Genomic DNA, 26,402 nt, shown 5'->3' with positions numbered 1-26,402 from the left:
ACGTGGGGCTTGAACTCACGAGCTGCAAGATCATGACCTGAGCTGAAGTTGGATGCTCAACCGACTGAGCCACCCACGCACCTCTATTTTATTTTTAATTTTTGTTTAATGTTTATTTATTTTTGAGAGAGAGAGAGACAGAGCATGAGCAGGGGAGGGGCAGAGAGAGAGGGAGACACAGAATCCCAAGCAGGCTCTAGGCTGTCAGCACAGAGCCCGACGCAGGGCTCGAACTCACGGACTGTGAGATCACGGCCTGAGCCGAAGTCGGACGCTCAGCCGACTGAGCCACCCAGGAGCCCCACACCTTAGGGCGATTTTCAGCGCAGTTTTGGTCCAACTGAAGCAAGTTCCCACCACGATCACAATCTCATGGGCACAATTGCCAGACGAGCCAAGATAGCATTTGAGAGCATAGCTTTAAGGATTGCTTTTTCCAAAACCCAGCGTTGTAACACTCAGTTAGGAAGGTTATGGTGACACTCTTACACATTTGCCGGTGCACTGAAGTGAAACTTGACAATAGCTCTCAAAAGTAAAAATGTGGAGAGCCTGGGTGGCTCAGTCTGTGAAGTGTCCAACTCCTGAGTTCAGCTCAGGTCACGATTTTGTGGCTGAGCTCCACCTGGAGCCCCGCCCTGAGCTTGGAGCCTGCTTATGATTCTTTCCCTGCCTCTCCCTCTGTCCCTCCCCTGCTCGCTCGCTCTCTCTTTCTCTCAAAAAATAAAAATAAATGCAAACATTTCTTTAAAAAGTCAAAATGTATAATACCTTTTGATTCTGAAATCTACTGCTGAGTACTTTTCCACTTTTCCTACAGAAAAACAAATGTATCTATATATCTGAGATTTTATATAGATAGTGCTATAGTGGATGTAAAAATTCATTCATTGCAGTAGTACCTATAATTTCAAAAGACGAGAAACAAATGTCCATCGTAAGAGGGTAGTTAAATTACTTTGACACATGCATACGATAGGAGAAGTACGTAGCTGGTTAAAAAATAGATGTGTAGGGGCGCCTGGGTGGCGCAGTCAGTTGGGCATCCGACTTCAGCCAGGTCACGATCTCGCGGTCCGTGAGTTCGAGCCCCGCGTCGGGCTCTGGGCTGATGGCTCAGAGCCTGGAGCCTGCTTCCGATTCTGTGTCTCCCTCTCTCTCTGCCCCTCCCCTGTTCATGCTCTGTCTCTCTCTGTCCCAAAAATAAATAAACGTTGAAAAAAAAATTTAAAAAAAAATAGATGTGTATACTGCTTTTTTTTTTTTAAGTCGGTTTTGGGGCTTGAATTTGAGACCAAGAGATCAAGAGTCACATGCTCTACTGACTGAGCCAGCCAGGTTCCCCTATACTACCATTTTTTTTTTTTTTATCATGGCTAGCTAGGTTACTCAGATCAACCCTCCCACTGAAAGCAATTAAAATTGCTAGATAAAACATTAAAAAATACATACCCCTTAAGACAAGGAAGATCTGACAAATGAGAAAGCTATCTAAAAAAAAGCAAAGAATTAGATAAGTCTGCAGTAGCCTCTTATGTCCAGAGATAATTTGTCAATCCCAGCAGCTTTGAATTTATACTTGTTGGAGTGAAAAAGAAATCAAAGCCCCAAGCCCACCCCATGTGGAGACTGTAACAGAAAACCCCCACAATAAGAAGGGGCCGCGGGGTAAGATGGAACCAGAAATAAGACTAACACTAACCCCAACCCCAGGGGAATGCAGGGGAAGTCGCCTTCATACTGGGCTGAGCAGTGGGGGGGGGGGGGGGGGGAACCCCACCCTCAGGGTTTTTTAAAGTTTATTTATTTATTTTTGAGAGAGAGGGAGAGAGAGAGAGCAAGGGAGCATGAGTGGGGAAGAAGCAGACAGAGAGAGAGAGAGAGAGAGAGAGAGAGAGAGAGAATCCCAAGCAGGCTGACACTGTCTGCACAGGACCCAATGTCGGGCTTAAACTCACGGAGATCATGACCTGAACCAAAACCAAGAGTCGGATGCTTAACTGGCTAAGCCACCCAGGCGCCCCTGAGATTTTCTTTTTCTAACCACCAAGTGGCCCTCACAAAGATTTTTGCTTCATATTCACATCACGTGGGTGGTCCAAAAGAACGTTGAGTGGTAAATTTAGCGGAGTGTTCCTAGACGGACAACACAGTTATTCATGTGGCAATAACAAAGGTAATACTCTCTAGAAGCAGCACCTTTGTTCTCAGCCTTAAAGAACCCCCACATATCACTTTTCAAAGGCAATAAGAAGCACACATGAAAAATAACCAAGTACACAAGGAAATTAGGCAATCATGAGCAAGAACAGCAGAAATAACAGAAAGTAGAAACAGACCCACAAGTAACTGAGATATTGGAATTATTAGAGACAAGCTTGATAATGTCTGCAGATATAGAAACCATACAAAGTGATCTAGCATATTTAGAAGTGAACTAAATTGAATGTCTAGAAATAAAACTAGTAACTAGTTTTTAACTAGTAAGTTAAAAACGCAATAGATGAGGTTAACAGCAGCTTTAGACAGAAGAAAGTATCTGGAACATAGCAAAAGAAAAAAGTTGGGGAAAAATGGAAGAGATTAAAAGTCATGGAATATAGAGTGGTAAGGTCTAATATATATTTAATAGAAATTATATTTTTTACGTTTATTGATTTATTTTGAGAGAGACAGAGACAGTGTGAGTGGAGAAGGGGTAGAGAGAGCTCTGTCAGCACAGAGCCTTATATGGGGCTTGAACCCATGAAACCATGAAACCATGAAACTATGAGATCATGACCTGAGCTGAAACCAAGAGTAGGATGCTTAACTGACTGAGCCAGCCAGGCACCCCTATTTTCTTTTCTTTTCTTTCCTTTTCTTTTCTTTTCTTTTCTTTCCTTTCCTTTCCTTTCCTTTCCTTTCCTTTCCTTTCCTTTTCTTTCCTTTCCTTTCCTTTCCTTTCCTTTCCTTTCCTTTCCTTTCCTTTTCCTTTCTTTTTAGATTATTAAGTAATCTCTACACCTAACATGGGGCTTGAACTCACAACCCTGAGATCGAGTCGCATGCTCTACTGACTGAGCCAGCCAGGTGCCCCAGAAATTATATTTTCCACGTGCTGAAAGAAAATCGCTGCCAATATATTTTATTTCTTTCCCAGCGAAAATAACTTTCCCTAAAGACTTTCTAAAGTAACAAATACAGATAATTTATTACCAGTTGACTCTCATCCAGAGTAATTCTAAAGAAGGTACTGCAGTCAGAATGTAAGTGAACTCAGACGGAAGGTTTGAGATGTCAGAAGGAGATAAACATAAAAAAAGAGAGAGAGAAAGAGAGAGAGAGGACATAAGAATGGCAAGCAGAAGATGGGGAGGAGTGGTGGAATAAGGAGGTTGGAAAAATGTTTGGGTAAATGTAGCCTACGCCTACAGCATCTTCTTTTTCTGCCACACAACTTTTGGAGCGGAATTAACAAGTGCCTAAATCTAGAATCAGTTATAACACAAGGGACACCACCAGTGAGAAACTGAGATAACAGGGGACAGTGATGTCACTTTGTAGGCACGGGAGGGGGTGGTTGTCAAACATCCTGAGCTCATAATGTGACAAAGGGAATGAAAATGAAATGAACTCCAAGAACACTATTGAAAAGAACAGAACCAACCTATAGAAAAGTGGTTGTCAATCTGGACAACAAATAAGCAAAAAACTGCAGGGCTTAAACGAAAATAAGAGGGTGAAGAGATACAGATGTCACCTTTATCTCCATTTGGTCTCAGTTCTGCGGTCCCAAACCCCAACTTGCCGGTAGATCCTGAAGTGAAGTCTTTTTGAGATTGGCTCTTAGCTGCCCATTTATTGAAGAATATCTTCTCCACCGACCAGAATGCCTGCACCCACTTTTAAGGTCATCTGATGCCAGAATTAAGGTGAAATGGGAATACCTATTTGCAGGTTTTATATATGCCTAAAGGAATTCTGGAAGGGTGACTTCGTGTGTTGGGAACCAATTGGCTAAGGGATGGGAGTAAAGGAATACTTTTTGGTATATATATTCACGTGGTTCAATAATCTTTGAGTTATCTAGGGGCGCCTGGGTGGCTCAGTCGGTTGAGCGTCCGACTTCAGCTCGGGTCATGATCTCGTGATCTGTGGGTTCGAGCCCTGCACTGGACTCTGCGCTGACCGCTCAGAGCCTGGAGCCTGCTTCGGATTCTGTGTCTCCCCCTCTACACCTCCCCCACTCACACTCTCTCGGAAATAAATAAACATTAAAAAGAATTTTTTTAATAATATTTGAGTTATCTATAAAATTTAATTAAAACTATTGTTTCCCCTTCTCTGAAAACTCTTAAAGACTTAGGCCGTCTGAACAACATGGTGCCTCGTAGAGAGATACTCTGCTGTGTTCTTAGAGTGCTGACATAAATCTAAACCATATATGCCTTCCTGCCTTCAGTTGCACACTTACTCCCTCCTGTCGCTTTGCCACAAACAACCTGAATCCCTCCCTGTTGCCTCTGCTGGGCCTACCAGTGAAGTGACCCCTCCAGAGCCAGGAATAAGCCTACAGTCGAATTCTCTGCAGACATTGAGATGAGCTGCCACCAGGGTGACCAACTAGGGTGTCCCAGTTTGCTCAGGGCTATCGCAGTGTGGACAGTAAACACCTCATCTCTAATGTTAGTCCAGGAAAACTGGGGCAACGGGCCACCCTCGCTGCCACCAGCTTGGCTGTTCTCTCCTCCTACCGTCAAGATGATTTCAAATTCATGAAAACATATGGGGTGCCTGGGTGGCTCAGTCAGTTAAGCCTCTGACTTTGGCGCAGGTCGCGATCTCACGACTCGTGAGTTCATGCCCCTCGTTGGGCTCGGTGCTAACAGCCCATATCCTGAAGCCTGCCTCAGATCATGTGTCTCCCTCTTTCTCTGCCCCTCCCCTGCTCGCGTGCCGTCTCTCAAAAATAAAAATAAACGTTAAGAAAAAAAATTTTTTTTAACTCGTGAAAAAATAAACCTGGCTGAATAGAGGCCAAAAAATCTCAAACAGCCCTGTAAGAAATAATGGCCACATGCAGACATTCTCCTAAGCAGCCTCGTTTAGCTTGTGACAGCAATTTTATTTTAACTCCGTTTTATTGATGAGAACACTGAGACCCAGGGAAGGTAAGCTGCCTGCCCAAGATTGCAGCACTAGTATGGGGTGGAGCCGAGACTCGAACCCTGGTAGCCTGACTTCAGAGAATTCATGCTTATCTACTGAACTACACTGCCTTTGGCTACTATGCTCCCCACATAATTTCTGTTCCCCAAATGTGCATCCCCTTCTGCCATTTCTTCTTTCTGTTGCCCCTGTTATTTATATCTTGGCTCTAAGTCGCTTATACACCTGTCCTTTAGTTCTAGTCTCCTCTCCATTCATTCATTCAACAGACATTTTTGGTGTGGTTGCTATGCGCTAAGGTGCCTTCAAGAACTTGCAGTCTAGAGGGAGTACCAGACGTGTAAATATCAGAATGCAGAAATTCCTAAACTCTCTCAGTTCACAGTGCCTTCAGCCTAATCTTATGCTAATAATATTAGTAATATTTCACAGTGTCCCTGTATCCAAAGAAATAGCTAATGGTTTTACTTATTAGTTTAGTTCCAAACAATTTAATAGCAGTAGTTCATGTAGTATATATGTCTTTGGTTTACCTCAAGTATGAAAAGGATTCGGGGTGCCTGGGTGGCTCAGCCGGTTCAGCATCCAACCCTTGATTTCAGCTCAGGTCATGATCTCACGGTTCGTGAGATCAAACCCCGTATCAAGCTCTGGGCTGACAGCGCGGAGCCTGCTTGGGATCTTCTCCCTCCCTCTCTCTATCTCTGCCCCACCCCAGCTCTCTTTCTCTCTCAAAATAAATGAATAAACATTAAAAAAAAAAAAAAGAATGAAAGTGATTCTGTAGTGGCCTTTACTATGCCTCTCTGGAGCACCTACGCACGGTTCGAGAAGTGTTGTGGGACTTGTGGTTAAGTGTTCAGCGCCCAGAGTTAGTTGCTGGGGTTCAAATTGCGGCCCTTCCTTTACAGCGGGAGCTTAGACAGGTAGTAATGCCTCCCTGAGCTTTAACTTTCCTCATGATAATAGTTGTGATCTCATAAGGCTATCACAAAAAGTTAATGAGGGTATGTAAACCCCAGGAAACAGCTTGTCATTTAATCTCTAGAATGTAAGTTCCCCTGGGTGGAGATCTGTATTGTGTCTCCAGTGGCTTTTTTTTTTTTTTTTGCTTTTCTCTATTTTATTTATTTATTTATTTTAACATTTATTTATTTTTGAGACAGAGAGAGAGCATGAACAGGGGAGGGTCAGAGAAAGAGGGAGACACAGAATCCGAAACAGGCTCCGGGCTCTGAGTGGTCAGCACAGAGCCCAACGCGGGGCTCCAACCCACGGACCGCGAGATCATGACCTGTGCCCAAGTCGGCCGCTTAACTGACTGAGCCACCCAGGCGCCCCTGCTTGTCTCTATTTTAAATCAACCACACAGAGGGCAGTCCCGAGTATAATGTAATTAATGGGGGCAAACCGCAAAGGCAGTTAAATTCCTACAACGTGTACAAAGCAGGAATAAGATCTGTGCTTTAGACTGAAATTTTGTGCCCCTCAAAATTGGTGTTGAAATCAAACCCCCAGGGCAATGGTGTCTGGAGGTGGGGGTCTTTGGGAGGTTAAGTCATGAGAGTGGAGCCCCAATTATGGCATCAGTGCCATTGTGAAAGAGACCTCAGGGGGTATCTGGGTGGCTCAGTCCATTGAGCATCTGATTTTGGCTAAGGTCATAATCTCACGGTTCATGAGTGTGAGCCCGGCATTGGGCTTGCTGCCTTGAGCGCAAAGCCTGCGCTCTGTCTCTCTCTCTGCCTCTCCCCGACTCGTGCTCTCTCAAAAACAAATAAGCATTAAAAAAAAAAGAGAGAGAGGCCTGAGAGAGCTCTTTCATCTGCCCTGTGAGGACACATGAGAAGGCACCATCTATGAACCACTGAATCGTCCAGGGCCGTGATCTTAGACTTCTCTGCAAGAAATAAATTTCTGTTTCAAAGACACCCAGTCTGGGGCTCCTGGGTGGCTCAGTCAGTTAAGCGTCTGACTTCTGCTCAGGTCATGATCGCATGGTTCATGAGTTCGAGCCCCGCATCAGGCTCTGTGCTGACAGCTCAGAGCCTGGAGACAATTCTGTGTCTCCCTCTCTCTCTCTGCCCCTCCCCCACTCACACTCCTTCTTTCTTTCTCTCTCAAAACTAAATAAAAATTAAAAAAAAAAAAAAGCCGCTCAGTCTGTAGCATTCTGGGTGGCTCAGCTGGTTCAGTGTCTGACTCTTGGTTTTGGTTCAGGTCATAATCTTATTTAAAGTCAGGCTCTGTGCTGACAGCATGGAGCCAGCTTGGGATTTTCTCTCCTTCTCTCTCTGCCCCTCCCTTGCTCTCTCTTGAGCGCAAACTCTCTCTCTCTATCTCTCTCACAAAATTAATTAATAAAAAAAAAAAAAGTCTGTTTCCAGTTCCTGGATGGGAGCCTCGTCTTCATTAGGGGAATGAAGGAGGCATGTAACCCTTTGTACCCGCCCTCCTGACACCCGGTATAGACTTTATAAGCAAGTTTGTATTTTTCTGGCTCTTTCTCTGTGGGTTGTATCAGTGACTCCTTCCTGTGCTATATTAAGGTGTTAGCAGACGAACTCAGAGGCCAGACAACATGGGGAGAGAGGGAGGAGGCCGATCATCCAGCAGCCCTATTCCCTCTGGTAGACTTAATGCAGCTGTTGTCATAAGATGTTAAGGCACTTCTCTGACTCCCACCAAGATGTACCAGATTATTGTCTCCCACAGCCTTCCGCTCTCCTTAAGGCCCTCTGTGATGAAGTTCCTATAGCGATCATGTTTCTCTCCAAATGATTCCCCCCCCTTTTTTTTACATCCTAATTTCTCAGTCTTTTTTTTAGTTTATTTTTTAAGTATACAATGCAGTTTTTAGTACATTCACCAAGTTGTGCAACCATCACCACTATTTCCAGAACATTTTTATTATCCCCACAGTAAACCATCAGCATTCCCATTGCCTCCTTCCTCCAGTCCCGGACCACCATTAATCTACTTTCTGTCACAATAGATTTAGCTATTGGGGCGCCTGGGTGGCGCAGTCGGTTAAGCGTCCGACTTCAGCCAGGTCACGATCTCGCGGTCCGTGAGTTCGAGCCCCGCGTCAGGCTCTGGGCTGATGGCTCGGGGCCTGGAGCCTGTTTCCGATTCTGTGTCTCCCTCTCTCTCTCTGCCCCTCCCCCGTTCATGCTCTGTCTCTCTCTGTCCCAAAAATAAATAAACGTTGAAACAAATTTTTTTTAAAAAATAATAAAACAAACAAACAAACAAAAAACACAAAAGATTTAGCTATTATGCACATTTAATTTAAGGGAGTCATACTATATGCGGCCATTTGGGGGAGACTTCTTTCTTTTAGCATGACGTGTTCAAGGTTCATCATTGTTGTGGCGTGTATTAATAATTCATTCCTTTTGATCACTGAATAACATTCTATTATATGGACATACCACATTGTGTTTACCCATTCATCAGTTGATGGACATTTGGGTTCCTTACACTTTTTGTCCATTACGAGTAATGGTGCAGTGAACCTTCACGTACAGTTTTTGTAGGGCATGTATTTTCAATTTTCATTCATACTTCTCACCGTTCATGCTCATATTTCAATCCAACACTTAGGAGTGGAGTGGCAGGGTCACTATAACTCCATGTTTAACATTTTGAGGAACTGTTAAGCTGTTCCAAAGTGGCTGCACACTTTTTGAGTGTGATGTGGTACCTCATTGTGATTTTGATTTTCATGTTCCTTTTTTTTTTTAATTTTTTTTTCAACGTTTTTTGTTTATTTTTGGGACAGAGAGAGACAGAGCATGAACGGGGGAGGGGCAGAGAGAGAGGGAGACACAGAACCGGAAACAGGCTCCAGACTCTGAGCCATCAGCCCAGAGCCCGACTCGGGGCTCGAACTCCCGGACAGTGAGATCGTGACCTGGCTGAAGTCCGCTGCCCAACCGACTGCGCCACCCAGGCGCCCCATCATGTTCCTTTTTTTTTTTTTAAGGTCTGTTTTTTTTTTTTAACTTTTTAATGTTTATTTATTTTTGAGAGAGAGAGTGAGCTTGTGCGTGGGGGAGGGGCAGAGACAGAGAAAGACAGAGGATCCAAGCAGGCTCCACACTCTCAAGAGCCCAAAGAGGGCCTCAACTCACCAACCATGAGATCGTGACCTGAGCCAAAGTCGACCACCTAACTGACTGAGCCACCCCAGGTGCCCCTGCATGTCTTGTTTTGTTTTTTTGTTTTTTTGTTTTTTTTAAGATGGTATTATATTTTTAAAAATCATCTCTCCACCCAACATGGGGCTCGAAGTCAATCCCAAGATTAAGAAGTTGTAGGCTCCACGGACTAAACCAGCCAGTGCCCCTTCGTTTGCATGTTTCTGATAACTAATGATTTTGAGCATCTTTTCAAGTACCTATTGGCCATTTCATTGGGGAAATACAACTTCCAGTATTCTGCTTCTGTTAAAATTGGAGCATTCATTAATTGTAGGGTTGTAAGAATTTTTTTATATACTCTGGACGCAAATCCCTTATCAGATATACAATTTACACACATTGTCTCCCATTTTGTGGATGCCCTAGTCCTTCTCTTGGTGATGTCCTTTAAAATACACAGATTCGGGGCGCCTGGGTGGCTCAGTCGGTTGGGCGGCCGACTTCGGCCTCAGGTCAAGATCTCGCGGTCCGTGAGTTCGAGCCCCGCGTCGGGCTCTGTGCTGACTGCTCAGAGCCTGGAGCCTGTTTCAGATTCTGTGTCTCCCTCTCTCTGACCCTCCCCCGTTCATGCTCTGTCTCTCTCTGTCTCAAAAATAAATAAACGTTTAAAAAAATTTAAAAAAAAATAATAAAGTACACAGATTTTTTTTAGTTTTAATTTTGATTAAGTCCAGCTTATCTTTTTTTCTCTGCTATTGCTTGTGCTCCTGGAGTCAAACCCAAGAAAGCACTGCATAATTCAAGGTCATGAAGGCCTTGCTTGTATGTTTCTCACATGAGGTTTATAGTTTGGGCTCTTATGTTTAGGCACTTAATCCATTTTGTATTGCTCTTTGTATATGGCGTGAGGTTGAAGTCCATTTATGCTATTATTAGGCAGTTTTCCTAACACCATTTGTTGTAAAGACTATTATTTCCCGCATCGAATTGCCTTGGCACCCTTGTTGCAAATCACTAGACCCCAAATGTAAGGGTTTATTTCTAGGACTCTCAATTCTTCTTTTTCTTTTTTTCCTCCAGTTTTATTAAGAAATATGGGCTCTCGGGGCGCCTGGGTGGCTCAGTCGGTTGGGCGGCCGACTTCGGCTCAGGTCACGATCTCGCGGTCCGTGAGTTCGAGCCCCACGTCGGGCTCTGTGCTGACAGCTCAGAGCCTGGAGACTGTTTCAGATTCTGTGTCTCCCTCTCTCTGACCCTCCCCTGTTCATGCTCTGTCTCTCCCTGTCTCAAAAATAAATAAAAACGTTTAAAAAAATTAAAAAAAAAAAAAGAAAAGAAATATGGGCTCTCAATTCTATTCCACTCATCTATGTGTATCCTTATACCATACCACACTGGCTTGATTATTGTAAACTTGCATAGTAAGTTTTAAAATTGGGAAGAATCAGTTCTCCAAGTTTCTTCTTCTTTTTCTTAATGTTTATTTTGAGAGAGAGAGAGAGAGAGAGCATGAGCAGGGGAGGGGCAGAGAGAGAGAGGGAGAGAGAGAATCCTAAGCAGGCCCCAAGCTGTTAGTACAGAGCCAGATACAGGCTCAAACCCATGAACTGTGAGATCATGACTTGAGCTAAGATCAAGAGTTGGAGGCTTAACCCACTGAGCCACCCAAGGGCCCCTCCAAGTTCCTTTTTCTTTTCAAGACTGTTTTGACTATGCGAGGCTCTTTACATTTCCATATAAATTTTAGGATCGTTTTGCAAGTTCCTGCAAAAAGAATGCTACCTGGGATTTTGATAGGAATTAAGCTGATCCAGTTGGGTAGTATTGCGATAGATCGATTTGGGGAGTATTTCCATCTTCACAATAGTAAGCCTTCCAATGAGAGGTTTTTCCACTTAGTGAGACGCTTTAAAATTTCGTTGAACAATGTTTAATTTCATAGTTTTCCGTGTCCACACCTTGGTTTTTTGGTTGAACTTATTCCTAAGTATTTTGTTCTTTTTGATGCTATTATAAACAGAATTGTTCTCTTAACTTCATTTTCAATTATTCATTGCTAACATGCAGAAATACAATTGATTTTGAGGATATCGATCCTATATCCTGCAATTTTGCTGATCTCCTCTATTAGGTTCTTTTGTGTGTATGAATTCCTTAGAGTTTTCTATGTATGAGATCATGTCATCGGTGAATAAACAGCTGGCTTTTGAATGTCGAATCTACTAGCCAAAAGTCCTGCTTGTGTTGCATCGGAGGAAGTCTTGCCAGTGGACAGCAAGATGCCCACCATGTTGTTCAAGAGAAAATGGAAGTTTCCATCTTACAGGAATTTGTTGGAATGTTCGATTAAGCAGCTGTTCTGAACAGAGGAGATTTTGCCCCAGGGGACAATTGGCAATGTCTGAAGACATTTTTGGTTGTCCCAACTTGGGTAGGAAGGGGAGAATTGATACTAGCATATGACATAAAAGCCACAGATGTTGCTAAACATTCTATAATATACAAGACAGACCTCCCCCGCCCCCCGCCCCCGGCCCGAACAAAGAATTATCTGGCCAACAAATGTCAACAGTGCCAAGGTTGAGAAACCCTGAATTAAAGGAAGAATGTCCCAAAATGTCCTCCTCTCTCACTGGTGCTTCAGCTGCTCTTCTCAAGCCCGCAGGATTCTACAGAAGTTTGGGATGACGTTCAGGGAATGATTTCTCAGCCCACAAGGGCTGCCTCATGGAGGTGCAGAGTCCCAGGCCCTGGGTCAGCAAGTCCATGAACAATGGGGCCAAGTAGTTCACCATCTTCAGCAAAGCAGAGAATGACCCTCAGCCCAGAACGCGTTGCAATTGCCTCTTTGTTAGTGGCCCGTGTGTAACAATCACTAGGGCACTGGGGCGCCTGGGGTGCTCAGTCGGTTAAACGGCGACTCTTGGTTTCAGCTCAGGTCAGGCTCTCACGGTTCCTGAGTTTGAGCCCTGCTTCGGGCTCTGCATTGGCGGCACGGAGCCTGCTTGGGATTCTCTCTCTCCCTGTCTCCGTTCCTCCCCCCACCTCTTTCTCTCAAAGTCAATAAATAAATATTTTAAAAAATAGTAATTACTAAGGCACCAACAGAGGATGTTAGGTTTCTAGGAGCTTGATGCTTATACAACAGTGGTGGTGGGGGGGGGGGGGGCGCTTTAACAAAACAGTACAGCAGGAGGCCCAGGGTCTTGGTAGGGGGACCCATGCAAGTTTCAGGGCCCTGAAAGGTCATTAGCTTTAGGGTAAATCTGTCTCAGAGCAGAAGTGATACAGAGTGTCGTGGAGCCACCTGTTAATTGCTTCATCCTTCCTGCTTTTCTGAAGCGCTTCTTAGCTAATTGGCATTAAGGGAACTACGAGCAGCATGGGGTGTTTTATTTTCTTGCTCATTTTTTTTATAACTTTTTCTCTGGTGCAAACAATCTACAGTTCTGCAGTTTGGCTTTAAGATCGAAGTTGACAGTTGTAGAGGGATAAACAACAACCCGAGGCACTTATAAGCAGGTGCTAAGTGGTTAGGACAACAAATGGCTTTGATAATATGTATTCCCAAGTGTTGCAGGACGGATTTAGTGCTTAAGAAGTAGGCTTTCAATACAAAGGAGTCAGGTAACTCATACTACAATAAAATCAGCGAAACGTACATTTTTATACTTCACAACATTTTTTTAAGACTTTATTTTTAAGTCGTCTCTACACCTAACGTGGGGCTTGAACTTATAACCCCGAGAACAAGAGTCACACGCTCCATCTGCTGAGCCAGCCAGGTGGCCCTCAAAAGCGTTATTATTTCACGCTTATGTAGTACTTTGTATCTGTTGAGTGTTTTCCAGCCTTTATTTCTTTTGATGGTCTGGTGAGGACAGTCTTGGTAGGTATTAGACATTTCAGAAATGGGCGGAAAGAGGGAAAGGAGCAAGAATATTGGAGGAATCCAAAGGAAGTCACCACCAAAATGGCTACCATTGTGACCACCACAGAGATCTGCATTTTCAGGCAGTGGAGATGAGGTGTCTTTCAGAATTTAAGAGGGAGAGTATCAGAATCAAGAAAAGGACATATGACTTGTCCCAATTATAAATCAGCACACGGAACACGGAGAGGTAGAATTTGGCCAAATTTGTGAATGACCAGGCCACAGCTAACTGCCATGAGTGTGGAATTCCCTCTGTCCGTGTCAGAGAGGAAAGCCAGTCTCTCTGGTTGCAAATTCCCTTAGTGCCGCTGTCCCATGCAGGGTCCAGGGAGGGCAGGTGGGGTCCCGGACCTGAGCCAGAACAGCCATGTGTATGTCACGTCTGTCTCACTGCCCAGCGAGACCCAGGTGGATTCCTGCAGACCACTGAACTCCTCCACGGTCAATCCAGAACCGAGTGAACATTTAAATTCTATCCTGGGGCTGAACCTTCAGCATTAGAGTTATTCATGTTTAAATAATATCAATGGCTGGCATTTAGTCCTCAATAAGCGCCAGACCCTGTTCTAAGCACTTACAGACATTAACTCATTTAAACCTCACAATAACCCTGGGAGACATGTACTTATTTGACAGATGAGAACTAAGGGCCAGAAGGGGTCAGGGAAGATGACCGAAGTCCCACAGCTAGTAAATAGCAGAGTTTGAATTTAAACGCCACGCAGCCTGACTCCAGAGTCTGTGCTGTAATCTCTATAATGTCTTATTAAGAGCCTTTGAGATGCTTTCTCATTTTTATTGACAAATAAAATACCAATGAACACTTCAATATTTCAACAGTGTTAGAAAAATGGACAATGAGCAAGCTATTTTTAAAGATGGGAAAAGAACCTCTATATTCTTGTCTCCAGGACCCCTCACAGACTACATGTTCTTTCCTGCTCCTATCAATTGCCTTGGAACTCACTCTTGTATGGGTCATTTTCTGTTACAGTCAGTTGGAATTCCTGAGGCAAGTTCAGGAAACGCTTCTGTCTTCCTCTATTGATTTGTGACCTACCTGAGACAGGGACCTGTAAAAAAAAAAAAATCGTCCTCTGGTGTCTTGTACAAGGTAGGCATTCAATAAATGTTACTGGATTAATAGAATTGACTTAAATGCAGTCTAGGCAAGGGGTAGGTTCTAATTTGACAGAGGATCAAAAGATCATTGTTAGTAACTCTGTCAAATGGAACTGTCTACACTATCTAATGTGATAACCACTGGCCACATGTGGCTACTGGGTACTTGAAGTGTGGCTAGGGTGACTGAGGACCTGAATATTTAATTATATTTAATTTCCATTAACTTTACATTTCAGTAGCCACAGCTTTATAGTATTAGATTTTAACCATATAAATGGATTCAGGTCCATATTTCTGAAACCCCTTACCTGCGATTCAGAGCCTTTGTCACAGTCAAGGATGCATTCTTAGCCATCATAGATGAGAGCAATCATAGATAGATTCACTCAAAAGAGAGTAAAATGATTATTACTTCCTAAATGGTTTTATGATAATTGTGCATTCAGAATATCTCCAGTAAAATGAAGTTTTTAAAAATTACCATGACAAAGATCTATCAAAATTTTATTTATCTATTTATTTATTTATTTATTTATTCATTAATGTTTATTTCTTTTTGAGAGAGACAGAGCCTGAGCGGGGGAGGGGCAGAGAGAGAGGGAGACACAGAATCCGAGCTGTCAGCAAAGACCCCGATGCGGGGCTCCAAGCCACAAGCCATGAGAAAATGACCTGAGCCAAATTTGGATGCTTAACCGACTGAGCCACCCAGGCGCCCCTCAAAATTTTAAATGTACATATGTTTGAAACTGCCATTCGTTTTCCAGGAATTGCTTGTATTCTGACACACGCTATAAGGCCTATCTACAAGGATAGTCACTGGAGCAGGGCTTGTAAAAATAGCAAAAGACAATCTAAAAGTCCACATGGTTGGGGCGCCTGGGTGGCTCAGTCGGTTGAGCGTCCAGCTTCGGCTCAGGTCATGATCTTGCAGTTTGTGGGTTCGAGCCCCGCATCGGGCTCTGTGCTGACAGCTTAGAGCCGGGAGCCTGCTTCCGATTCTGTGTCTCCCTCTCTCTCTCTCTGCTCCTCCCCCGCTCACACTCTCTCTCCCTCAAAAATAAAAACATTAAAAAAAATTAAAAGTCCATACGGAGCAAGCAGATAATAAAAACTGTGGTAGGTAGAACAATGCCCCCCCTCCCCCCAGATATGTTCATAGGCTAATCCCTGGAGTCTGTGAATATGTTACCTTAAATACAAAAGGGACTTTCCAGATGTAACTTAGTTAAGTATCTTGAGATGGGGAGAAGATGCTGAATTGTCCAGGTGGGCCTCATGTAATCACAAGAGGGAGGCAAAAGGGTCAGAGTGAGTGAGAACAAAATGCGATGACAGATCAGTGACAGGACGGCTAACTGGGGCCACGAGCCAAAAAACGGGGTGGCCTCACGAAGCTGAAAAAGACACCAACGTGGATTCTGCCTAATGTCTCCAGAAGGAGCGCTGTCCTGACAACACCTTGCTTTTCGCCCAGCAAGACCAATTCTGGACTTTTGACCTCCAAAACTGTAAAATAATAAGTCTGTAGTAATTTGTTACAGAAACAATAGGAAACAAGCATAGGTACTTTCATATATAGTGGAACGCTATTCCTTAAAGAAGGAAAAACACCTGCGGCGCCTGGGTGGCTCAGTCGGTTAAGCGGCCGACTTCGGCTCAGGTCATGATCTCGCGGTCCGTGAGTTCAAGCCCCGCGTCGGGCTCTGTGCTGACAGCTCAGAGCCTGGAGCCCGTTTCAGATTCTGTGTCTCCCTCTCTCTCTGCCCCTCCCCTGCTCATGCTCTGTCTCTGTCTCAAAAATAAATAAACGTTAAAAAAAAAAATTAAAAAAAAAAAAAGAAGGAAAAACACCTATATGTTCTCATATGGAAAGAGCTCCAAGATTCACTATTAAATGAACAAAATCAAGGTCCAAGACAACGTGTATATCATGGTACCCACTGGTTCCAAAGGATGTGTGCACAGGCCTGTTTTTCTGGAAGGCAACACAAAAACTTACTAATAGCAATTGCCTCTGGGAAGGGGCCCACCGGAGAAGGGCTAGTCAGTTTCACAGCGGGCGTCTCCAAAGTGGAACATGTTTCGAGAACTGTCACTTGCTGGAAAATCCATTCCCCCACCAAATTCTTTGGGGGACAAGATGAAGAGACAGCACTGAGCTCTCCTGACATTTTGCAGGTGTGGGCCTCTGAACTTCGGGGAAGAGTAGATAAATAAAGTCCCCTGAGAGATTAGCTGCTGGGTGTGAGAACCTCGTGCTCCAGAGCAGCCAGACTTGAAGGTCAGCTGGAAGCGGAGAGAAGAAGTCCAAGGTCGTGGTGGAAAAAATAGACACTAACTCCACGTCCAGAATTAGACCATTCTCAAAGAGTGCTGAGAAGAAAGTGTCAGAAGGGGCCTTTAGTTTTGTGAGCCAGGAGCCTCGACCAGGAAATCTAACGTAGTGAAGCTGGAGCGAATTATTGAGTGTGAACTGCAGAAAAAGGGAACAGAGGGGCGCCTGGGTGGCTCAGTCGGTTAAGTGTCCGACTTCAGCTCAGGTCACGATCTCACAGACCGTGAGTTCGAGCCCCGCATCGGGCTCTGGGCTGATGGCTCAGAGTCTGGAGCCTGCTTCCGGTTCTGTGTCTCCCTCTCTGTCTGCCCTTCCCCTGTTCATGCTCTGTCTCTCTCTGTCTCAAAAATAAACGTAAAAAAAAAAAAAAAAAATTAAAAAAAAAAAAAAGAAAAAGGGAACAGTTCGCTGCCGCTCCCACACCGTGGTGTGGTGAGCACCCAAGGCGAGCAAGATGTTGTGCCTGGTCGGGAGGCCTCCCTCAGCGGAGAGGGCGCTCCTCTCTCTCTAGTGAGGTGCCTCCCTTGGCCCAGTGCATTTCCCTGAGGAGCCTGCCCCCCCCTCCCCCACGGACGTGGTCCAGGGAGGAAGGAGCCTCACTGTGGGGGCCATTGGGAGTCAGCTCTGGGAAACGTGAGCAGGTGGATTTTCAGGTTAGGTTGGACATGTGAAGAAATGGCTTGTAGGCCTGACATCAGGGAAGTGAGGTGTTGCTGACCCCTGACCTTTTGGATCCAGCGTTTCTCAAAGCAAAGGAAGAAGAGGAGAGAAACCCCTAGGTCCTCAAAAGCTGGCAAAAGTATGGGGTGCCTGGGTGGTGCAGTCAGTTAAGCGTCTGAGGTCGGATCTCATGGCTCGTGAGTTCAAGCCCCGCATCGGGCTCTGTGCCGACACATTGGAGCCTGGAGCCTGCTTTGGATTCTGTGTCTGCCTCTCTCTGCCCCTCCCCTGCTTGTACTCTGTTTCTCAAAAATGAAAAAATGTTAAAAATATATTTTTTTAATGTTTATTTATTTTTGAGAGACAGAGAGAGACAGCATGAGTTGGGGCGGGGCAGAGAGAGAGGGAGACACAGAACATGAAGCAGGCCCCAGGCTCTGAGCTGTCAGCACAGAGCCCGACACGGGGCTCGAACTCACAAATGTGAGATCATGACCTGAGCCGAAGCCGGCCGCTTAACCGACTGAGCCACCCAGGCGCCCCTAAAAATATTTTTTTCAAAAAGCACACAAAAGCAGGTGCTTAACATTTGAGTCATTTAATCTTTCTAGACCTCAATTTATCTGCAAATAGGAATGAATAATGATTCTTCTGTGGTAAAGGTGAACACGGCTTGTCACTGTGCTTGTCAAAGCTTGTGGCACTCATTATGTTAATTCCACTGTATGTTATTAGCTCCCTTAACCTCCAGGAGAGCTCCATCAGGCAGGTTTGTCATTAGTCCCATTTTACAGATGGAGAAACTGAGGTACAGAGCACTCGGGCAACTTGCCAAGGTCGTTCACGAATTCTGTAGCAGAGGCAGGACTTTACCACAGGCGATTTGGTGTTGCCAGCTGTGTGCTTACCCATTAAGCCATACACCTCGTGTAGAAAATGGAAAAAAAGGGGCGCCTGGGTGGCGCAGTCGGTTAAGCATCCGACTTCAGCCAGGTCACGATCTCGCGGTCCGTGAGTTCGAGCCCCGCGTCGGGCTCTGGGCTGATGGCTCAGAGCCTGGAGCCTGTTTCCGATTCTGTGTCTCCCTCTCTCTCTTCCCCTCCCCCGTTCATGCTCTGTCTCTCTCTGTCCCAAAAATAAATAAAAACGCTGGGAAAAAAAAAATTAAGAAAAAAAAAAGAAAATGGAAAAAAAGGTAGCTGTTGTGATAATGGCTGCAATGGAAAGGTACCGCTTAAAAAACGATTTATTTATATGTGAGAGAGCACCAGCGGGGGAGGGGCGGAGAGAGTGGGAGCTCAGAGCCAGACGCGGGGCATGAACCCACAAACCGAGAGGTCACGACCTGAGCCGAAGTCAAGAGTCAAATGCTTAATCGACTGAGCCACCCAGGCACCCCAAGGTACCCTTATTTAGTCCCATCTTCCAGGTAAATAAACTGAAGTTTAGAAGGATGAAGTGATTCAAATGCTCAGTAGTTGTGCTATTGCGACCTGAAGTATGGAGCTCAGGTGCCCCCCCCCCCCCAAAGGGATTCAGACAAATGTCACTAGTCCATCTGCCCCAGTGACAGATCCTGTATGGCCGGGGGAGTCAGAGCAAAGGGACCACCTAAGCACGGTGGCCTGGGGGAACACCTGCCGCCAATCGCATTGACATCTATGACACGCCGAAGGGGCTCTTTGAGTTAAAAGTAGTTTGAAAAGCTGGCTCCAGCTCAGCTTCAGAAACCACAGAAGAGTGAAAAGTTTAAAGCCACACCATTACCAAAATGATAGTAGTGCTAAGGGGCATGGAGCAGGTAATTAACTTAATAACTGGCAGAATGTAGAAAATGTTCTTGTTTTGGAAGTAGGTTCATTTCTTTGCCAGGCTAGTAGGTCAGACTTGCTTAAGTTTGAACTCATTTCTTTCTTCTTTTTCTCTTCCTGCCTGAATCTTGAGTTGGCTTTAGAGTGGTGCATCTATAAAACTGCTTCTGGAAGTTTTACCTTTTAACAAAATGTATTCGTTTTGAGAGAGAGCGAGAAAGAGGGGGGGAGTGGGGAGGGGAAGAGAGGGAGAGAGAATCCCAAGCAGGCTCTGCGTCGTTAGGGCTGAGCCCCACGAGGCGCTCCATCCCATGAACCATGACATCATGACCTGAGTTGAAGTCAAGAGTCAGACGCTTCATCGACTGAGCCACCCAGGCGCCCCTGGAAGTTGTACTTTACAAAAATGTTTCAGTATGCAGTTGACCTGCTTTGGCGTCTACAAACATTTTTTATTGACAGACATTCTACTTTTATTAATCAAATTATGGTATGGGGAAACAAAATAGAAGCAGAGGGGCGGAGAAAATGGCGTGAGGGGTCTATAGATGGAGTGGGAATGGTACCCTCCACAGTGATCTTTTCTATTGTTCCTCTCACAGCCTCTCACTACTGGTGGTGGTATTGGGTGGGGAGGGGAGCTAGAAAAACCAACCCAAGTTTAACCAGGTGGGAAAGGCAGATGAACCGAGGGGGGTCTATGGATTGATCACAGAACAATTTACACCTGCCAAGAGATCTTGATATTTAGATTCAGGGGGGCCTGATTAAACAGGAAGGGCTACAAGACCCCGTGTAAAGGCAGGAGGAAGCCTCGTCTTTGTTCCGCCATATTGCCATGGCTCTTTCCTTGCTGCCATGACAACAGGCTGAGAGTTCTGTTGTGACAGCTCTCAGACCTCAACCTTTGCTTCTACCCTGTGGACTTCCCAGTACTACCTCGGAGTAGAGGATTTGTCCTTCCACTCAGTCCCTGGTTTCATAGTGGATAATTCAGCTTGGTGGTAGAGCCTTTAAAGCTTAATCTTTCAATATCCAGTCCAGGGAACCTGAATGAGTTGTACCCATCTCTGTTGAATGGCTTCTGTTCAAAGACAATTGTAAAATGTTGAACAAATCAAATAAAGGATTATGCTGAATGAATATTTAGAATACCAGAATCACACTTGACTGTGAGTAATAGAAACCAGAGAAGCAGTGGTTTACATAACGCAGGAGTTAATTTGTCTCACAAAGTGAGAATTGCAGAGGTGGGCAGTCCAGACTGAGGTGGCAGTTCCAAAATACCATGCTAAAGTGTGACCCCCCTATCCTCATGTTCATAAGATAGCTGCTAGAGTTCCAGCTATCACACTGTGTTCTTGGAAAGCAGAAATAAAGAAGGGCCAAGTGAAAATGGTGCCCAGTGGTTGAGTCAGTATGGTTCTTAAGAGGCTTTCCCAGAAGCTCCACCCGATGACTTCACTCATATCTCAATAACAAGAACTTAGTTACGGGGCTACCCCTATCTTCCAGGGAGCCTGGGAATGTTGGGTTTAATCAGGACACACTGTTTCCCTTAACAAAATCTGTTCAGGAGCAAGGCAAGAATAAACACTGGATAGGTACCTAGGAATGTCTGCCACAAGATGTCTCTGAACGGATGAAAATGTGAGTTGCTGGAAACGACCCCATATAGAGCAGAAAAAAAGCCCACAGAAGCAGCCAGAATTTCCTCAGGTCTGTTCATTAGCTTCTGAAGGCCGGCAGATACTACTGACAGATAATAATACCACTCACCTAGCATATCTGAAAGCCTACACAGTAGGAGGCGGAAGACATCCAGTTGAGAACGAAGAAATCATTTCATGGGGTTGCCACTCCCGACCCCAAGGATGGAGCCCATGAAAGATAATATGGGATTAAATTAGGTACTACTTGAATGAACATGCAGAATTGTGTCAGTTTGAATGTTTGCTTTTTAGTAAATACATATTTAAATGAGACGATTGTGTCAGTTAAATGTATATCAATTCTCTCCACTGTTTTCAAGTAAACCCTTCATGTTTTACAAGCTGGTGCCACTGGTTAACTAAGTCTAATGTAGTTACTTTTTCAGATAACTGAAACACTCTTGCAAGCAACAATTAACAAAAAAAATTACCAAGTATTAGTGGCGATCTTATGGAACCTGGGTGCCTGTTTCATCAGCATTTACTAAATAATTTCATGGAACGGAATATTTTTTTGATGTATGTTTATTTATTTTGAGAAAGAGAGCTCGAGGGCAAGCAGAGGAGGGGCAGAGAGAGGGGGAGAGAGAGAATCCCAAGCAGGCTCCACAGCTGTCAGTGCAGAGCCCAATGTGGGGCTCAAACCCACGAACCAGGAGATCCTGACCTGAATGAAATCAGGAGTCGGACATTCAACCGACTGAGCCACCCAGGCGTCCCTGTAATGGAATATTTTTAACTGGCTGTTACTTGTGTAGAAAACCATCATTCTTGGGGCGCCTGGGTGGCGCAGTCGGTTGAGCGTCCGACTTCAGCCAGGTCACGATCTCGCGGTCCGTGAGTTCGAGCCCCGCGTCAGGCTCTGGGCTGATGGCTCAGAGCCTGGAGCCTGTTTCCGATTCTGTGTCTCCCTCTCTCTCTGCCCCTCCCCCGTTCATGCTCGGTCTCTCTCTGTCCCAAAAATAAATAAACGTTGAAAACCATCATTCTTGCCATTTCCCCTCCCTTCACCACACACACACACACACACACACACACACACACACATCACACACTCCTTCCCCAAGCCCACTATATACATCATGACGGGAAATTCTGATGGAGGGCGGAGGTCCTCCCGTTCACAGAGAACTGTTAGAATCAGCAATTCCTTAGGCACTTGGGTTACACTTGCACTGTTTATGACTTAATTAAGATAATTGAAATGTATTTACCTTTAAATCATCACCCCAAATTGCTCTGCTACTTGAATTATTATGCTTTTGTGTGTTTCTCTCTCTCGCTCTGTGTGTGTGTGTGTGTGTGTGTGTGTGTACCTTTTTTAGTATGTCTCATTCTGGCAACAACCTTTATATTTGCTGTTTGGAAACTGCCGTGCTCTGGTAAAATCAGAATACCTCGTTTATTAGCCTGTGGGCAGAATCGAAGTAAAAAGCTCTGAGAACTTGCAAACATTGACACTGAATATGCAAACTGGTAAATCTGCTTTGGAAAACGGTGTGGCGGCATCTACTAAAAACTGAACGTGGGCATAATCACGGACCATAGTTATTCACGTCCATCAACCTAGTGATAGCTTTATCCGCATCCATATGCTAGGGCCACTCCAGCCTGCCTTCCCTTATAACAATTCAGGCCTTGTGGTTGACACCCACCCCCTCCAGCCATGTCCCTCCCATCAGCTATTTTAGGCACCGTGCCTCAGCCCACCAGAGGCACTCTCAAAACCGGGAACCTCAGGGGGAAAGATTAGGAGACTTGGCAACTTCTTTACAGTAAGCTCACTGAACGCTATGTAACGCGTTTGCACTTTCTCCAGAAACCTTCAAACTCTGTGCCATTTAGGATGACTTTGCCATCAGCATCTAGTACCATAAAGCCCCAAATAACCTGGCTTAGACAACAAGGGTGACTCACTGGCTCGTGTAATTCTTAAGACTAACGTGGGCTTCAGGCACAGTTCTATCAGAGCTCCAGTTCAGTTTCTCTAAAATCTCTCACCTCTGCATTCCTCTATGTTGGTTTCATCCTCAGGCAGAGCCCCTCATGGGATGGAGGATTTCTGCTAGCATCACCTGGGCCACATGCTTCCTTGTTCAAATGAGAAGAGAGCTGGCCTCCATCCAGATAACCACTGAATAAAAACCCAGAGCTTAATTCTGATGGAAACTTCTGGGCACATTGCCCTCCTCCTGAACCATTCACTTTGGCAACAAGACCCCATGCGCCTGCAGAGTTGAAGCCCCAAGCTCTAGTCAAACAAACAAAAACAACTGTTGCGCTTCTCCCCGAATAATGGATGCTTACTCTTACTGTGCTTATACAAATAAAAGGATTCACTCAAGTGGCTCATTCCAGAACAGAGTAGGTCCGCTCCAAAGTGATTTCATGTCCTCATGATATCTTAGAAGTAGCAATATATGGCCATTTTAAATGCCAGCTCCCCTCCTAAAACATAAAGTTCTGCCTCACTGCTGTACCAGACTGTAACACCCACCCCCTTCTCCAAGAAATCTAAGGACATTTGGCCAAAAGATGACCGCGCACCATAGCATCTGCAGCACTGGATTCAGAGATAATAATGATAATGCCTCATCTTTGATTAGCATATTACAGTTTCCAGGGTGTTTTCACAGGCGGCATCTCATCCCATCTCCAGGAGCTGCGTAGGATCTGTGCTGTTACATCCAGTTTGTAGATAAAGAAATCTCAGACAGATTGAAGTAACTGTCAACGCCAAGGTCATTGGCTCGTAAGTGACAGAGCTACCGTTGGGATCTAGGTCTTTTTGATGCCGAAATTTTCCTCCGATTGGTCCTTTGGACCAGAGAACCGAGTAAGAAAGACAAGAAAGATGCAAATTTGATTGCAGATCAGAGGGCTGGGAGACTGAGTGGGGGTTGCCTGAAGGGAGCATTTCTCTGCTGCAGGACTTTGAGCGAACCTGAGAGACAAAACACAGAAAGCTGTTCTCGAAGTTTGCTTCTGCCCTTTTTTTTGGTTTTCTGTCCCAATTTCCTTCTTCCTGTGTTTCTTTCTTAAATTCTCTTCTCTGGTGCAACTTTCTCAAACGCCATACCAAACGACTGGGGGGTGTGGGTCGGGAGGGAAGCAGGTGGAGAAAGATGGGTGTTGTGTAGGACTGGGGAGGGGGTATACGTAGGGCTGGTGGGAGAAAGAGGGAAGAGAAAGAAATTGGCGTCAGGAGTTAGCTCTGACACCAAAGATTAACTGTAGTCTAAAATGTTTGATTACACATTGTTAAAGACAACTAACAGCTTCAAGGCAAAATGCCTTTGAACTGCAGACCCAGTTGAGGGCATTCATGGACTGGAAAGACCAGACCTACCCACCGAAAGGTTTTGTTAATTACTTTTATTTGTCGGTACTATTATTATTTTTTTAAGTAAACTCTATGTCCAATGTAGGGCTCGAACTCACAACCTGGAGATCAAGGGTTGCATGCTCTACTGATTGAGCCAGTCAGATACCCCGTTCTTTATTTTTAAAGTATAGCTGGAGACTGGTCAGGCACTACAAACTATTGTCTTATCTATCTATTTAAAGTAGGCTTCATACCCAATGCGGCAGGCAACACGGGGCTTGAACTCAGGGCGCTAAGATCTGAGCTGAGGTCATGATCTGAGCTGAGATCAAGAGTCAGACGCTCAACCAGCTGAGCCACCCAGGTGCTCCTAAGTATTATCTTTATATATACAGGCCTCATTTTAGATACATTGGGACGACTCACATACTCGGCTTGTTGAAAATTAATTCTCTTAAGACTCTCATCTGCACTGGGAAACATGAGAGGACAACGGAGAACCGAGAAGTATTCTAGCCTGGAGAAAAGCCCTTGGCAAATATTCTTCCCTTTGATACGATGACCATTACCTGGGCAGCTCTGACATCAGCTTGGAGACCTGTTTAAGGTGCAAAGGGTCCTTTTTGAAGTATTTGCACCAAGAGTTAGATTGCGTCTAATCTCACGGTGGTGAGAAATTTAGAAATAATTAATGTCAATACTCTTGGGCTAGTGGGACAATAAAAGTAATCTAAGTTTTGCACTGTGGCATGGAAGGACAAACGGAGGTTGCCAGCTAGTGGCTCAGATGTGGCCTGCAGATGGGACTTTGCCTGCCAGTGTTTTAGGAGAACAGTGCTCTCCAGGTTCCCCTTGTCCCCACCGTTCACACGATGCGTACAAGTGCACTCACACATTGCTGTCTTCTCTCATCATTTCCCCTGCCTGGCTCTTAAGGCTTCTGAGTTTGAGACTTCCAAGATAAATAAAAAGCTGAGAAATATTTGAGGTGCTATAGAGAAGGATCCTTTATGTCAGCAAAAGCATAATGGGATGAAAATTATAGAAAGGTAAATTTAGTTACACAACCAAGGCAAACGGCCTTCCTGGAGGTACTCCTGGAATCTGGGTCTGTTTTCTCAAAGGCAAAAGGGGTCTCCGCATGGGTCCAGCCCTAGAAAAGAAGGGCCTGTGATGCAGAGGCCTCTGAGATGACGGTCGGCAGGGCTGTTGGCTCTGCGGCTCCGGGAACTAAAACTGCAACAGGAAATATGATGATGCCAAACAATTGGCTGAAAGGCAACGTGGCTAGAGTCATGACACAGACAGGGGACGAAGACAAAGAGGATGACCAAAGCAAACAGAGTCACCTTTCCACGGGATGGGTCATGCCTACCTTCTCCACTCCACCTCAAGATCAACGGTGGGAAGGTACACCATAAAGGGTAAGTCAGGAACCAGCCAAAGAGCAAAACAAGGGTATCTTCTCGAAGTCTTTCTTCTCTATTAAGTTCGATTTTAAAAGAAGACATCAGGGAACAGGAATGAAAGGGCATTCCAGAGGAGAAGGCAAGGGAAAAGACAAGCCAAGAGTGTCGATACCTGGTGGAGGCACCAAGGCCTCTCCACCATCAATACCCCATCCTGACCCTCAGTGCCCTCTACTAAGTGCCTTTGGCAAACTGGGCCACTTTTGCTCCTCAATCTTAAACGTCTGTGATGGATGTGAGCATGGTCCTGCCTGTGGTCAAGAGGCCAGCTTCTTCGGATTCAAGGGGAGAGGAGGAAAATTATCTATAACACCCCGATTCGGGTACAGATATTATGTTAACAGCAAAGACTCTGGAGTCAGACAGACCTGGGTTCAAATTTTAGTTCTAGAACTCATTAGCTTTATGGGTCTTAGGAAGTTGCTTTGGTTTCCTGGGTCTTGTCCTTTCTTACCCATAATTGGAGCATAACGTAGGGTTTAAAAACTGATCTATGTTCAAGATATCTAGTCTAATGCCTGACACAACAGTAGGCACCCAATGAATGGTGGTAATTGTTATTTAAAACAATCGTTATCATGAACTTGAACATCTGTGAAAGGAAAGGTGTCCTAGTCAGTCAAACAAAAGGAGAGCAAGTGTCAGATCTCCCGTCATGGCTCAAGGCCTCCCCGCTTATCTCTGTCCAGTTGAATGGCTTTGTCTGCATCAGCAGAGACTAGGAAACCAGTG

The sequence above is a fragment of the Prionailurus viverrinus genome, chromosome A2, assembly GCF_022837055.1.
Source record: "Prionailurus viverrinus isolate Anna chromosome A2, UM_Priviv_1.0, whole genome shotgun sequence".
NCBI lineage: Eukaryota > Metazoa > Chordata > Mammalia > Carnivora > Felidae > Prionailurus > Prionailurus viverrinus.
The sequence above is the reverse complement of the archived record's forward strand: the minus strand, read 5'-3'. Positions refer to the sequence as shown.